Here is a 14,834-nt window from a genome sequence, read left to right as displayed (position 1 = left end):
TGGAGCACATGACTTATGAGGAAAGGCTGAGGGAACTGGGATTGTTTAGTCTGCAGAAGAGAAAAATGAGGGGAATTTGATAGCTGCTTTCAACTGAAAGGGGGTTCCAAAGAGGATGGATCTATACTATTCTCAGTGGTAGCAGATGACAGAACAAGGAGTAATGGTCTCAAGTTGCAGTGGGGGAGGTTTAGGGTGGATATTAGGAAAATCTTTTTCACTAGGAGAGTGGTGAAGCACTGGAATGGGTTACCGAGGGAGGTGATGGAATCTCCTTCCTTAGAGGTGTTTAAGGTCAAGCTTGACAAAGCCCTGGCTGGGATGATTTAGTTGGGGATTGGTCCTGCTTTGAGCAGGGAGTTGGACTAGATAACCTCCTGACGTCCCTTCCAACCCTGATATTCTATGATCTATTTTGTACTACACACCACATTATCTGTTCTTAATAATAATTTGAAATACACAAGTGATTTTCATGCACATTAGAATGGACTACTTTACAATTTTGTTCACTTTTTTTAACGTAGTCTCAAAAGGCAACCCACATGCCTTCAATCTAAGAAAACTGATATAAAGATGGCCCTTAAAACTAATATTCCATGCTATGAGGATGAAGTTACCCCAGAGGAAAAGCACATCCTGATGATTTTTAGAAATGTTTGTTTTTGCAATACATACTTGAAAAGAAGGGAAGTTATTTAAGTCATGTTTTCCTATTTATACCCTTAGACACCTGGAGATGTCAAATTAGGTATAATATTCATAAATGAGCCGATGCCAGGAAGCTCTAGGCAGCATAACTCTTTAGAACCTACCTAGTTTTCCAGAGCTGGAGGATACTGGAAAGGATACTTCCATATATTCCTGGCTGGTTTCATATGACCCTCTCTATTTGAGTATTTATGCCTTCTGTCCTGAGCACCTAAGTCCTGTCAATAAATGGAATAACCAATGCAGAGGCCATGAGAAGAAAGAAGCCTCAATACCATGGATACAGCATTTAAAAACTCTATATAGATTTTATTCAGAAAACTTAACATAATTTAAAAGCTAGAATACAAAAAGGAAATAAAATATCATTACCTTTGTATATGAAACCAATGCATGTTTTTGAGCAGATAACTAAAGCGATTCTACCTGAAGAATTGCTTTTGATTTATACACAAAAAATAACGTATAGATAAGATCTGTAGTTTCTACATAATCAAGCATATAATGTTTGTTTTATTCATGATTTATGAGCTTTTCTCCGTTGTTTCATTCGCTAGACAGATTTTTTTTTTAAAGAATTAAACAGATGGTCAAACTGAAAAGTAATGTGAACTTTCAAAACCCTGACATCCCTAGCAAATAATTAGGCTGGAATAAAGCACATTATGAAAATATACATGCAAACAACTAGCTCTATGAAGTAATGCAACGCGCATTAAAATGAAGCCTGCAGCTAAATCAAGCCAATGGAGAACACCAAGCACTGGACGGTATAGTGTAGGCCAGGGGTGGCCAACCTGAGCTGAGAAGAAGCCAGAGTTTACCAATGTACATTGCCAAAAAGCCACAGTAATACATCAGGAGTCCCTCATCAGCTCCCCGTCCCAGCGCCTCCTGCCCACCAGCAGCCCTGCCGATCAGCGCCTCCCCATCAGCTGTTTTGTGGCGTGCAAGAGTCTCTGGGGGAGGAGTGAATGCATGGCAGGCTCGGCGAGGGGGTGGGAAGGGGTGAAGTGGGGGCAGGGTCTGTGGCAGAGCCAGGGATTGAGCAGTGAGCACCCCCCGGCACATTGGAAAGTTGGCGCCTATAGCTCCAGTCCCGGAGTCAGTGACTATAGAAGGAGCCGCATATTAACTTCTGAAAAGCTGCATGTGCTTCCAGAACCACAGGTTGGCCACCTGGTGTAGGCCAAGGCCTTTCTGCAGTAAAACGCAACAGCCATAGTAGGACAGCAGCAGCCATGAGCTAAGAAGCAGGGAGTCACAATACAATATTGGGTAGTTAAGAAGCATTTCTGCCCTACTAGCACCAACAGTGACCAATCAAACAGAAAAATCTTGAGATGTGTAAACAGAACTTTGAAAGATAACACTGTCTAGCAAAACCATTTACCAGCAATTTCGGTTGAAAAGACACCGTTGATTGCTTTTGTCTGTTCTTTAATTTGTAATACTTCATTTGTTTTCCTATAGTTATCACTGTATTCTTTAATTTATTTTTGTCAAAATTTAACTCAACTAAGGTGGTGGGGTATGATTGTTTAAAGAATTGTTACATAATGGGCTAAGATTGGTAAAAAATTGGTGTAATGCTTTAGTTTAAATGATTGGTTAAGTAAAATACAAGTTTTAACTATATGAACCAGGGTACAAAAGGAAATTCTTTGGCACCTAACTCCAGGACACGGCCCAAGATCAGAGCTGCCAGACCTCAACACCCTGCAAACAATACTGTGCAGAAGCCGGAGTCCCCACATGATTTAATCTTGACTGGCCATCAAGAAAAGTTTGTCTGCCTTATTGGGAGTGGCGAGCACTGTATGTTTAGCATGTGTATTCTGATGATCAATTATTAATAAATATAGGTTAAGGATATTACTGTGTAAGGCTCTTTCACTGGGAAAAGGTCCCGCAAACCCGCAAAGTTATGCCCTGAGCCCAGGATGGGTATTTAAATTGACCACGTTTTGCATCAAGCCCAGGACAAATTAACTGGGTTACACCTTGAGCCCATGGTATGGTACAGGTGGGGTGCCCTAGATAGTGTGTGGGTCCCAGAAAAATAACTTGATGCAGATTTTCAAAAGCAGAACACTGGTATGCAAAAGAACAGTTATTTACTAAATACTTCTACTTCTGGCCAATACCTAACAGAGAGAAACAGCCTAGCAAGCAAACATGCTCTTTATAGCTGGTTGTCAACTTTCTTTATCGATTGCACCTTCCTTGCTATGACAACTAGAAGCACAAAATCTTTATTAGGAATGTGAAATTAACAGGTCTTAGAAAACTTGAGATTCAGGAAATCAAAAAGCACATATTTTCCCTGAACACTAAGTTCACTGTGTGGCCTTAGACTTCCAAGGGACTGAAAAAATAGATCAGACTGATCAATATGCAGTCACTAAATGCACAACAATCAACCCTGAATCAGCCAATTAACATGTAACACACTCATTAAGTACATCTCAGATAGAAACATGGTACTAACTGAAACATGGAACCACACAATGCGGGGGAGGGAGGCTTTACTACCCTTGCTCCCCATCTTTCTCTCTCTGTCTCACACCCACCCACACCCCTGAAAAAAGTTACATTAGCCAAAAGAAAGCCAAAGTAAGACAAAGCTTTAAAATTTTTCAACCTGTTTGTTACTCATGTGAATGCATCCTGGCCTCATGGATGCTATTATTATTCATTAAAACTACCACATAATGTTCTTGCAGTGTATTGGATTGTATATAAATGGATCTCTTATGAGCCCTGTAAAACTGTGTCCAGAGACTTTAGATGGTTATTCCATTTTGCCCCTTTACAGGCTGTAATTATTGTAATTCTGCAAACTACCACTCATCAACTCACCTGAGGTGACTGAAAATTGGCCCTTTGATCTGATAACACTGTGACTGTCACATGGAACCACCTCTGACTGCAGACAGCTCTGTCTCTTTAGAGACCAGGAGGTGACCTTCTACTGGTGTTTCACTATCACCAGGGGTGTAGAGGGCAGGATGGAAAGATGCAAGCCCTTCCAATTTCCCAAAGCCAACAGCCACGCATTTCTCCTCCCCCTGTCCCCCTCAAAAAAAATAAATTAGCAGCATATGCAAGAGGAGTGTCCAGATATTTTTCCAAAGCTGGTAAAACCTGAGACACTTTTGTAAGGCTGAATTACTGAACCTATGATTCCATGACAGAAAACATGGATTGAAGATCTTTTTTCAAATTTGCCAGAAAATAGTTTTATGGGCACAGATTTTAAAATCTGAAATAATCAGATGTTTGTCTATCTAGACAACCTCTTGGTCAATCTCTCAAGAAATTATTTCAGTTAAATTACTTTCAATCTTTTTCAGGATAATTAATGAGATGGAAAATCTTCCTCTTTTCTTTCATGGGAAGGATCAGCTCTATAAACATGGATATACTGCCTAAGCTGTCATAAGTCTTACAAATGGTCAGATGTGATTTCCCAACTATACTATTCAAAAAGCTTAGAATCCTGTGGCACCTTATAGACTAACAGACATTTTGCCATGGCTTGCATCTGAAGAAGTGGGTATTCACCCACGAAAGCTCATGCTGCAAAACATCTGTTAGTCTATAAGGTGCCACAGGATTCTTTGCTATTTCTACAGAACCAGACTAACACGGCTACCCCTCTGATACTATTCAAAAAGCTTGCGTGCAAGAACAACATTAATCCTAGACTAAGGTTGCCAATAAAGTTACAGAAAGGAGCTCATGCTCTTATATCAAAACCATCCAGTACCCCATCTTAAAGATTGAGAGTTATAGCTAGATCACTCAAGGAGACCTAAAAAAGTTTATGAAGGCTTCATAAAGATTTTATTGCAAATCATTTATGTTATTCTTTACAGAAGCTCCCCGACTTACGCAAGCATTCCGTTCCGGAATGCCTTGTGTAAGTCGAGTTTTGCATAAATTGGGAACATATCTCCAACAATTACGCAAAAAAAAATTTTTTTTTAAAAGATTCTTACGGAACTTTTTTCGCAAGTCCAGATTTCCGTAAGTCGGGTTTGTGCAACCTGGAAAGTGCCTGTATTTCATAAATGCTCCACTGAGGTTAATTTAAACAAATAATCTCAACTGATTCATCCACAACATTAACACAATGGAAAAGGAAAAGTTACCTACTTTAAACTATGCTTTTAGAGAGAGTAGTATCTCTGAAGATCTGCACTGTGAAACTGAACCACTGCTGATCTAGAATCTTCTGGAAAAGTGACCACTGGGTGTGGATGAGTGCTCCCTTATGGAGCTGAATGTTTGGGGTCAAAGATATAAAATGTATCATTGATCAAATCAATTCTGATTCCTTTCCCTCTAATTTAAAATGTGAATAAGGACTCCTAAGAAGTAGGGAAAGGTGGGGTTGGGAGAGTAGAGTGTAGATTTATGGAGATGATATACTTGAAAATACAGAGAATGACAAATCTTTCTTTTTACAAAAACTGCTCCTGCAGACCCCATTTTGACAAATTAATCAGCTGTCCAATTCACAAAAAGAACACATTTTGCATAATGGCTCTCACAAAACAAGAATTAAAATGGAATGCCAGATTAAAAAAATATATTCTGCTGCAGGAATTTATGATTAGAACATTAGTGACAGATTTGCAAGTCTACTTTCAATCAAGTAGAATGTGTCCTCAATCTTTCCTGAATAAGGACAGTAGTCAAATCATAACATGTGAATGCAGTCTAGTTCACTTAGCCTTTAGATACACTCCCCTACTGACTTACTTCAAAAGGCCAGAGAAAAGTCGATTTTTCAAAATGATTTTTTCCTAACTCAAATGGCTCGTCTTATCTATATAACTGAACACCCCTAGCTAATTTATGAAAATTTTGAAAAGTGACAGATTTAAATGACAGTTCATGACAACCTCACTGGTACGTAGAAATTTTGGGTGATGATGGAAGAACCACTTGATGAAAAATTGTAAATGGAGGACCTGCTCTCAAAATGTGTAGCTGAGTCTCTGAGCAGATGTTATGGCAGCTAGAAATGCAGTCTTTAATGCCAGATATATGGTATATAGTTCAATAAATGAATGATGCACTTTCAGTGAAAATGACTAAAGGCCATCTTGACTAAGAAACAGCACACACATTTGATCAAGATGATCAAGTAAAGGAATCTCTGCTATTGTTATTGAATGACAAAATAAAAAGCCTCCTTCATATTAGTACATAAGCCTTTGTTGTTGAAGGCTGACATTACTGCAAAGTAACTTCTTGTTCTTCAGAACATACCCTTGTCAAGTCCTAACAGATTCTGTAGTCCATGCAAACAAATGTAAAAATTCTGGTTCAAAATGAGTATCTAGCCATGATTCTAAGATAAAGTCTCATCCTACCAGTAAGTAAAATGGAAGTTCCCACATCAGAGCTGGGATATCTGAGAACAAAAAACTGATTAAAATGGAGCTTTCTGAAATATATGGATTTTTTTCCTTCTTAACTTGTTTATGATATGATGGCAAAGTAGTTACAGCTGGAAGGCATCCGGAAAATTGACTCAAATTCAACATGGAGGCATCCAACAAAGAGGCTAGATCTCTTCTTGTACTTCTTGTACACTGTTTTCTTTTGTGGAAAACAGGTCGATCTATTTGCTGAATATGGATTGAGCCACTGAATATATCAGAGAGCACTTATGCTGATCCTGAAATCTGAAACTCAAGTTATCTGTCCAATAAGTTCTACTCTCACCAGTGTCAAGAACTGTTGGAAAAAGCATGCCTCATTCACACAGTCTAACTGATTCCTGGCAAAATCTTTGAGGTGTATGCTCCTCCTTACCTATTCATAAAATACACTGCTGTGGTGCTATCTGTAAAAAGAAAAAAAAAAAGAAAAAACACTTTGGATAAATAGCTAAAAGATCCTTGAGTTTTGTCAGAAAGGATTTTAATACCAGACACACCACTGAATTGTAGTATATTCATTTGGAGATTTTTTCCCTTTGGGTGAGCACAATCCATGTATAGTTAGAAAACTCGTGTGAGCCCCTAAGCCCAGACTTAAGTCATTTGTCACCTCCTCTCCAGATGGGGATAGTTGAGTACCAGAACACCCTTTAGCATAGTCTCTGAAAGAGCTTGCCAGAGAAGAGACTTAGAATATTTTTCAAGACTGATACTTCTGAGTAGATGGCCGTACAAAAAGAAAGGACGGTTACTCACCATTGTAACTGTTGTTCTTCGAGATGTGTTGCTCATATCCATTCCAATTAGGTGTGTGCGCGCCGCGTGCACGTTCGTTGGAAGATTTTTACCCTAGCAACATTCGGTGGGTCGGCTGGGTCGCCCCCTGGAGTGGCGCCACTAGAGCGCCGAATATATACTCCTGCCGACCCAACAGCTCTTCAGTTCCTTCTTGCCGGCTACTCCGACAGAGGGGAAGGAGGGAGGGTTTGGAATGGATATGAGCAACACATCTCGAAGAACAACAGTTACAAAGGTGAGTAACCATCCTTTCTTCTTCGAGTGCTTGCTCATATCGATTCCAATTAGGTGATTCCCAAGCCTTACCTAGGCGGTGGGGTTGGAGTGAGATGTTGCAGAATGCAAAACTGCTGAGCCAAAGGCTGCATCATCTCTGGACTGTTGGACCAGTGCATAATGTGAGGCAAAGGTGTGGACCGAGGACCAGGTAGCTGCACGACAGATCTTCTGGATGGGTACGTGGGCCAGGAAGACAGCAGAAGAAGCCTGAGCCCTGGTAGAATGTGCAGTGAGGTGGCTCGATGGAACATGGGCCAAGTCATAGCAGGTGCGGATGAACGACGTCACCCAAGATGAAATCCTCTGGGAGGAGACAGGTAGGCCCTTGATTCAGTCTGCCACTGCGACGAAGAGTTGGGGCGTTTTACGAAAGGGCTTTGTCCGCTCGATATAAAATGCAAGCGCCCTATGACGTCTAGGGAGTGCAATTGTTGCTCCCTTCGCGATGAGTGTGGCTTCGGAAAGAAGACCGGAAGGAAGATATCCTGGTGATATGAAAGGCCGACACCACCTTAGGGAGGAAGGCCGGATGTGGTCATAACTGCACCTTGTCCTTGTGAAACACAGTATACGGTGGGTCCACCGTGAGAGCCCGAAGCTCGGAGACTTGTCTGGCCGATGTAATGGCTACGAGGAAAACTGTCTTCCAGAACAGGTATAGCAGCGAGCAGGTTGCCAGCGGCTCGAATGGGGCAGTCATAAGTCTGGTTAGAACCAGGTTGAGGTCCCAGGTTTGGGCGGGGCGGCGAACTTGGGGGTATAAGTGCTCCAAGCCCATGAGGAACCTAGACACCATAGGGTCTGAGAATACGGAGCGGCCACTCTACCCTGGGTGGAAGGTAGAGATGGCTGCCAAGTGTACCCTCAGTGATGACACCGCCAGGCCCTGCTGTTTGAGAGACCAGAGGTAGTCCAAGATGGAATGGATCGGGACCTCGGTGGGAGCAACATTGTGCGTTTCGCACCAGCAGGAGAAACGCTTCCACTTGGCCAGATATGTTAACCGAGTGGAAGGTTTCCTACTACCCAGGAGTACCTGTTGTACTGAGGCAGAGCAACGTAACTCAGATCGGTTTAACCACGCAGCAGCCATGCTGTGAGGTGCAGGGAATGCAGGTCTGGGTGGTGAAGTCTGCCGTGATCCTGCATTATGAGGTCTGGGCGAAGAGGCAGGGGAATCGGGTTGGCTATCGACAGGTCTAGCAACATGGTGTACCAGTGCTGTCTGGGCCACGCTGGAGCGATCATGATCTGGTGCGCTCTGTCCCTGCGGAGTTTTAGCAGGACCCTGTGAACCAGCGGGAACGGTGGAAAAGCGTACAGCAGATGGTTCGTCCACTGCATCAGAAAAGCGTCCGAGATCGAGCCCGGGGAGAGGCTGTGGAATGAGCAGAACGTCTGGCACTTCCTGTTCTCACGAGAAGCGAAGATGTCTATGCGGGGAAAGCCCCACTTCCGGAAAACAGAATGGATAACGTCCAGACGAATCGACCACTCGTGAGACAGGAAGGATCTGCTGAGGCGATCCGCCAGAGTGTTCCAGACCCCTGGGAGAAAGGACGCTACCAGGTCTATCGATTGGGCTATGCAGAAGTCCCAGAGCTGGATGGCTTCCTGACAAAGAGGGGAGGACCATGCTCCTCCCTGCTTGTTTATATAATACATGGCCATTGTGTTGTCTGTGAACACTGAGACACAACGGCCTCGTAGGTGCTGCTGAAACGCCTGGCACGCAAGGTGGACTGCTCTGAGCTCTCGGACATTGATGTGCAAGGCCAGCTCTTGAGCTGACCAAAGGCCTTGAGTGCGAAACTGAGCAAAGTGAGCACCCCAGCCGAAAGATGAGGCGTCTGTCGTCAGGGACACTGAGGGGTGAGGCGGATGGAATGGCATTCCTGCACACACCAGGGAGGGCGTCGACCACCAGTCGAGGGAGCCTAGGATGCTCGGGGGGATCGTGATGATCATGTCTATGCTGTCTCTGCTCGGGTGGTATACCGAGGTGAGCCACAATTGGAGTGGACGGAGGCGAAGCCTGGCTTGTTTGGTCACGAATGTGCAGGCAGCCATGTGACCCAGGAAACCTAGGCAAGTGTGAGCCACAGTTGTCGGGAAGTTCCGTAGACCTTGTATAATTGTTACCATCGCCTGAAACCGAGGCTGAGGTAAGCAGGCTCTGGCGAAATTGGAGTCCAGGATGGCCCCAATGAATTCTATTCTCTGTGTGGGAATCAGAGTGGATTTCTCTATATTGATCATCAGGCCTAGACGCAGGAATAGGTCCTTGACGATGCCCACATGACGGGTAACTTGGGCCTTGGAGGTCCCTCGAAGGAGCCAATCGTCTAGATACGGAAAAACGTGTATCCAGCGGCAGAGGGAGGCAGCAACTACAGCCATGCACTTTGTAAATACTCTTGGGGCTGTAGAGAGGCCAAACAGAAGGACCGTAAACTGGAAATGTTGACGGTTGGCCACAAATCGGAGATACCTTCTGTGTGGAGGATAAATGGCGACGTGAAATTACGCGTCCTTCATATTGAGGGCAGCATACCAGTCTCCAGGATCCAAGGATGGGATGATGGTCCCCAGGGATACCATGCGGAACTTCAGCTTTATCATGAACTTGTTGAGTTCTCGCAGGTCTAGGATAGGTCTGAGACCTCCCTTCGCCTTGGGGATTAGGAAATAGCGGGAGTAGAACCCTTTGCCCCTTTCGTCCTTTGGTACCTCCTCTATAGCTCAGATGGCGAGGAGCGTCCGCACCTCTTGCAAGAGGAATTGCTCATGAGAGGGGTCCCTGAAGAGGGACGAGGATGGAGGGTGGGAGGTGGGGGGCAAAATAAACTGGAGGCGGTACCCAAGTTCCACCATGCATAGGACCCAACGATCTGAAGTTAGATGGGACCACGCAGGGAGGAAAAAGGAAAGGCGGTTGTAAAAGGGAGGGAACGGATCCTGGGTTAAAAACTGGTACGCTGTCCTCGGGCGTGCCTTCAAAAGTTTGGCTTTGGCCCCACTGGTGGTTTAGAGGGACCCTGATTTTGGCCCCCTTGGGACCCTGACTGTCGCCTACGACTGCCTCGGCCACACCTTCTGCCAAAGTCCTGTCTTTGTCTAGGCGCAGGGTAAGGGCGGTGAGGCTGGGGACGGAAAGGCCGGCGCTGAGTCACCGGTGTGTGCATGCCGAGAGAGCGCATAGTGACCCTGCTGTCCTTTAGGCTTTGCAGCCTTAGGGTCAGTTTTTTCAGAGAACAGGCCTTTGCCATCGAAGGGCAAGTCCTGTATAGTATGCTGCAACTCCGGGGGAAGGCCCGACACCTGGAGCCATGAAATGCGCCTCATGGCAACACCCGAGGCCAGAGTCCTGGCAGCGGAGTCAGCTGCATCAAACGAGGCCTGGAGGGAAGTTCTCGCCACTTTCTTCCCTTCTTCCAGGAGGGCAGCAAACTTTTGACGGGAGTCCTGAGGGACCAACTCCGTAAATTTGCCCACCACCGCCCAGGTGTAGTAATTGTAGTGGCTAAGCAGGGCTTGCTGGTTTGCTACGCGGAGTTGCAGGACCCCTGCCAAGTACACCTTACTGCCCAGTAAGTCCATTCGCCTAGCCTCCTTCGATTTAGGGGCTGGTGCCTGCTGGCCATGGGGTTCCCTCTCATTGACAGACTGGACGACAAGGGAGCAAGGGGGAGGATGTACATATAGGTACTCGTACCCCCTAGAGGGCACCATGTACTTGCGTGCAACTCCCCTGACCGCGGGCGGGATAGAGGCTGGAGACTGCCAGATGGTATCAGCATTGGCCTGGATCGTCCGAATGAACGGTAGGACCACTATAGTGGGGGCGTCAGCCGACAGAATGTCTACGACCGGATCCTCTATCTCCGAGACTTCCTCCACTTGGAGGTTCATATTGAGTGCCACCCGTCTCAGGAGGTCCTGATGGGCCCTCAAGTCGATTGGAGGAGGGCCCGAGGAGGATGTTCCTGCCACCGCCTCATCTGGGGAGGAGGAAGAAGAAAGGCCGGGGACAAGTGGGTCCTGCATGGGCTCATGCTCCTGGACAACCTCCTGTTCCAGTGAGATCTGGGAGTCCGGTGGCTGAACTGGGGCTTCCTCCATACCGGTCGGAGGGGGACAGCTAACTGTCACCTCTGGCACCCGGTGCTCTGACGGAACAGAGCGAGATGGGATCACAGGTGTGCCTGGGGCCTGGTGGTACGGCCAAGGTGTCCAGAATGACCACTGATGGGGGCCAGGGTCCTGGGCCTGGGGCTCCTGGAAGACTCTGGTGGGCACATCAGAATCACGGTCCTGTGCGTATGAACTGCTCATGTGGGACGACACTGATGTATGTCTGGATGGCCATGGAGGAGCTGAAAAGCCCTGGGCAGAGTCTCCCTCTCTAACTGATGTCGCTCAACATGGCATCGGGGATCGGTACCGGGAGGCATACCAGTACCGGGAGCAAGATCGGGACCTGCGACCGGAACGATGCCGGGAGGTCGACTGAGATCTCGAGGCTCGATGTCGGGAGTGGCTACGAGAGTCACGGTGCCTGGAGCGGTGCCGGAAGCTGGAGCGGTGCCGAGTGTACCAGGCCGGCGAACGGGCGCTGACCGGTGCTGTGAGTGCGACCGGTACCGGGATGGAGAACGGTGCAGGGACTGCGAGCGGCGTCGGAACCTGGATCGGCGACGGGACCGAGAACGTCTGTGGGACCGCGATCGTGAACAGTGCCGTTCTGCGGTGCCGATGGAGGATGGTCTGATCAAGGCAGGCTTGCCGATTGACTGTATAACCCGCACCGGCGGTGCCGGGGGTTGAGGCAGCGCAGACTCTGTCATTGCAATCAACTCCCTCGTCATGGAAAATGTCTCCGGCGTGGAGGGAATAGTGAGCTCAACCACAGCTCGTACCAGGGAGCTTTCAGGCACCGGACTCGACGGCTCTTGCGTGGCCGGAATCGACAGTGCCCTGACGTTGTCGGTGCCATGGCAGTTGTCGGTGCCGGGCGGTCCGACTTAGTAGAGCACTCAGGCTGCGGAGCAGGCGGACGCAGCAGGAGTCTTGTGCCTCTTCGCCCTCGGGGAGAGGGATCGGTGCCGAGAGGATGTCGGTGCCGGCAACGGCCGGTGCTGAGAGGCCTTAGCGGTACCAGTGCGATCTGGTGCCGAGGGAGCGCTTCTAGTTGAAGACTGTCCAGCGCTCGGTGCCGAGGGCGGAGGAGTAAGACCTGCCTCCATCAGGAGCTGCTTGAGACGAAAGTCCTGCTCCTTTTTTGTTCTCGGCTTAAAGGCCTTACAAATGCGGCACTTATCTGTTAGGTGAGATTCCCCAAGGCAGTTAAGACAGGAGTCGTGGGGATCTCCTGTTGGCATCGGCCTGTGGTAGGCCGAGCACGGTTTGAAACCCGGTGAACCGGGCATAGGCCCCGGCACCGGGTGCGGGGAAGGGGATAATCCCCGAATCTCTCTGAACTATATACACTAACTATACTATAAACGAATAAAGTTAACTGCAACTATATAAATTTGAACTATATACACAAGAATTAACGAAAGAACTACGAGTAGCTAGGGAGTGGCTACGAGAGTCACTAAGCCATGCTCCACTGTTCCAACGACCGACACGGGCGGTAAGAAGGAACTGAAGGGCCGTTGGGTCGGCAGGGGTATATATTTGGCGCTCTAGCAGCGCCACTCCAGGGGGCGACCCAGCCGACCCACCGAGTGTTGCTAGGGTAAAAATCTTCCGACGAACGTGCACGCGGCGCGCACACACCTAATTGGAATCGATATGAGCAATCACTCGAAGAAGTTGCACTTAAGTATTAGTCCTCTTCACCACTACCTAGCGGAGTAAAAGGAATCACAAATATGAAGAATACCGCAAAACCGAAATAACTGAGGAAAAATAGAAATGATCTGCTCGGATTTTGATCCAGTAGACATCTAACAACTCTAGGTCTGGAAATCTCCCTCATGAAAAGAGAGCTATTGTGAGTCAAAGACTGCCCCAATTAATATTCATTTCTAGGTTCAAATAAGAACAGATTTTTGTGCATTTTTTCAAAATCCAAAATTTCCAAACTAGAAAGCACATATCTAAAGTGAATTTGAGACCTCTTCAGCAGATTGATTTTCTATTTGCCTGTTATCCAGGTTTGGTTACCTGTGAATATCCAACCTAATGAACATGTGCAGCTACCACAAGCAGGTATTTGTAGAATCCTAGGAGTCATGTGAAGGCCAAACAGCAGAATTCTGCATTGCTGCTTGTTTTCCACATAGACCAGAAATTACCTTCTCTGAGTTCGCTTGATTAAAACGTGAAAATATACATCTTTTTAGTCAAGAGTCACAAATAAATCCTGGGTTCAAAGAATTTGATTCTAGTTATGGAATCTGAAACTCCTGATGTAGTGGTTTAGCTTTCACAGAAACCAAATGGGATGTATTCCTACTATATTTTTTGGAATAAGGAAGTAAAAAAAAGTAGAAACTTTTCCTTCTATACTTAAAAGGAACCTCTTCTATTACCTTCAATCCTACAGTGTCAAATCCATTTTGTAGCAAGTTTACATTAAATGGGTAAAAGGGTGAGTGGAAATGGACTGCAAAATCTTTAATGGTGTTATGCAATTAGATTGCCATAGACATCAGTGGAGCCAGGAGTTCACCCATGATATTGCCAAAGTGCCTCACCACAACCCTCTCAATCTTGCTCCGAAAAAGCGAGATGCATAACACCCACATTTAAAAAAATAATTGTTTTCAGTATTTTAAAAGATTGTTTAGCTCTGACAGAGGGGTGTTATAAAGTAAAAACATGTAAGCTCCTAGCACTATTTATCCAAATTATTTTTCTTTTTCTTACTTTTTCTTTTTACTTCTTAATATGATATTTTACATTTGTAAACAAGCATAGTGCAAAAACTTGATACAAAAACAAGAAAATTGTGCCTCATTTAAAAATCTAATTTCAACAATAAAGTTGTCAGAATTAACCCAGACCTGTAGCAAACAAAATAAATTTGAGACAGAATCATAGAACCACAGGGTTACAAGGGACCACAAGGGTCATCTAGTCTAACCCCCTTCCAAGATGCAGGATTTGTTGTGTCTAAACCATCCAAGACAGATGGCTGTCTAGCCTCCTTTAAAAAACCTCAATGAACAACCTTCCACGACATCTCTAGGCAGCCTGTTCCATTCCTGATGTTCTTACACTTAGGAAGTTTTTCCTGAGATTTAATCTAAAATGGCTATGTTGTAGTTTGAACCCATCAATTAATCTCATACAAATACAGAAACTACAGAATCCGAACCACCAAAAAAGAAAATCAACCTTCTGCTGGTGGCATGTGACTCTCATAATGAAAATGAACATGCTTCGGTCTGTACTGCTTTGGACTGTTATTGAACAGAACCGGTGATCAGCAAGGATGTATGTCCTCTGGAATGGTGGTTAAAGCATGAAGGGACATATGAATCTTTAGCGCATCTTGCATGCAAATATCTTGCGATGCCGGCTACAACAGTGCCATGAGAACACCTGTTCTCACTTCAGGTGAGATTGTAAACA

General features: G+C 45.8%; 1 protein-coding gene across 12 annotated transcripts in view; it reads right to left on the bottom strand.

Annotated features, from left to right (window-relative positions):
* The window catches only part of SRPK2 (SRSF protein kinase 2), a 273,846-nt gene that overhangs the window by 131,655 nt on the left and 127,357 nt on the right, over nucleotides 1–14,834 (bottom strand). Inside the window, exon 3 of one of the 12 annotated variants that reach the window (XM_039517348.1) lies at nucleotides 816–929. The exons of the other annotated variants lie outside the window; for them this stretch is intronic. The gene's annotated coding sequence lies outside the window, so the exon portion shown is untranslated. The remainder of the gene's footprint in view (nucleotides 1–815; nucleotides 930–14,834) is intronic. 12 annotated transcript variants of the gene reach the window in all.

This window comes from Mauremys reevesii, linkage group 1 (genome assembly GCF_016161935.1).
Source record: "Mauremys reevesii isolate NIE-2019 linkage group 1, ASM1616193v1, whole genome shotgun sequence".
Taxonomy (NCBI): Eukaryota; Metazoa; Chordata; order Testudines; family Geoemydidae; genus Mauremys; species Mauremys reevesii.
Note: the sequence above shows the minus strand (reverse complement) of the source record. Positions and strands in the feature narration are given on the sequence as shown.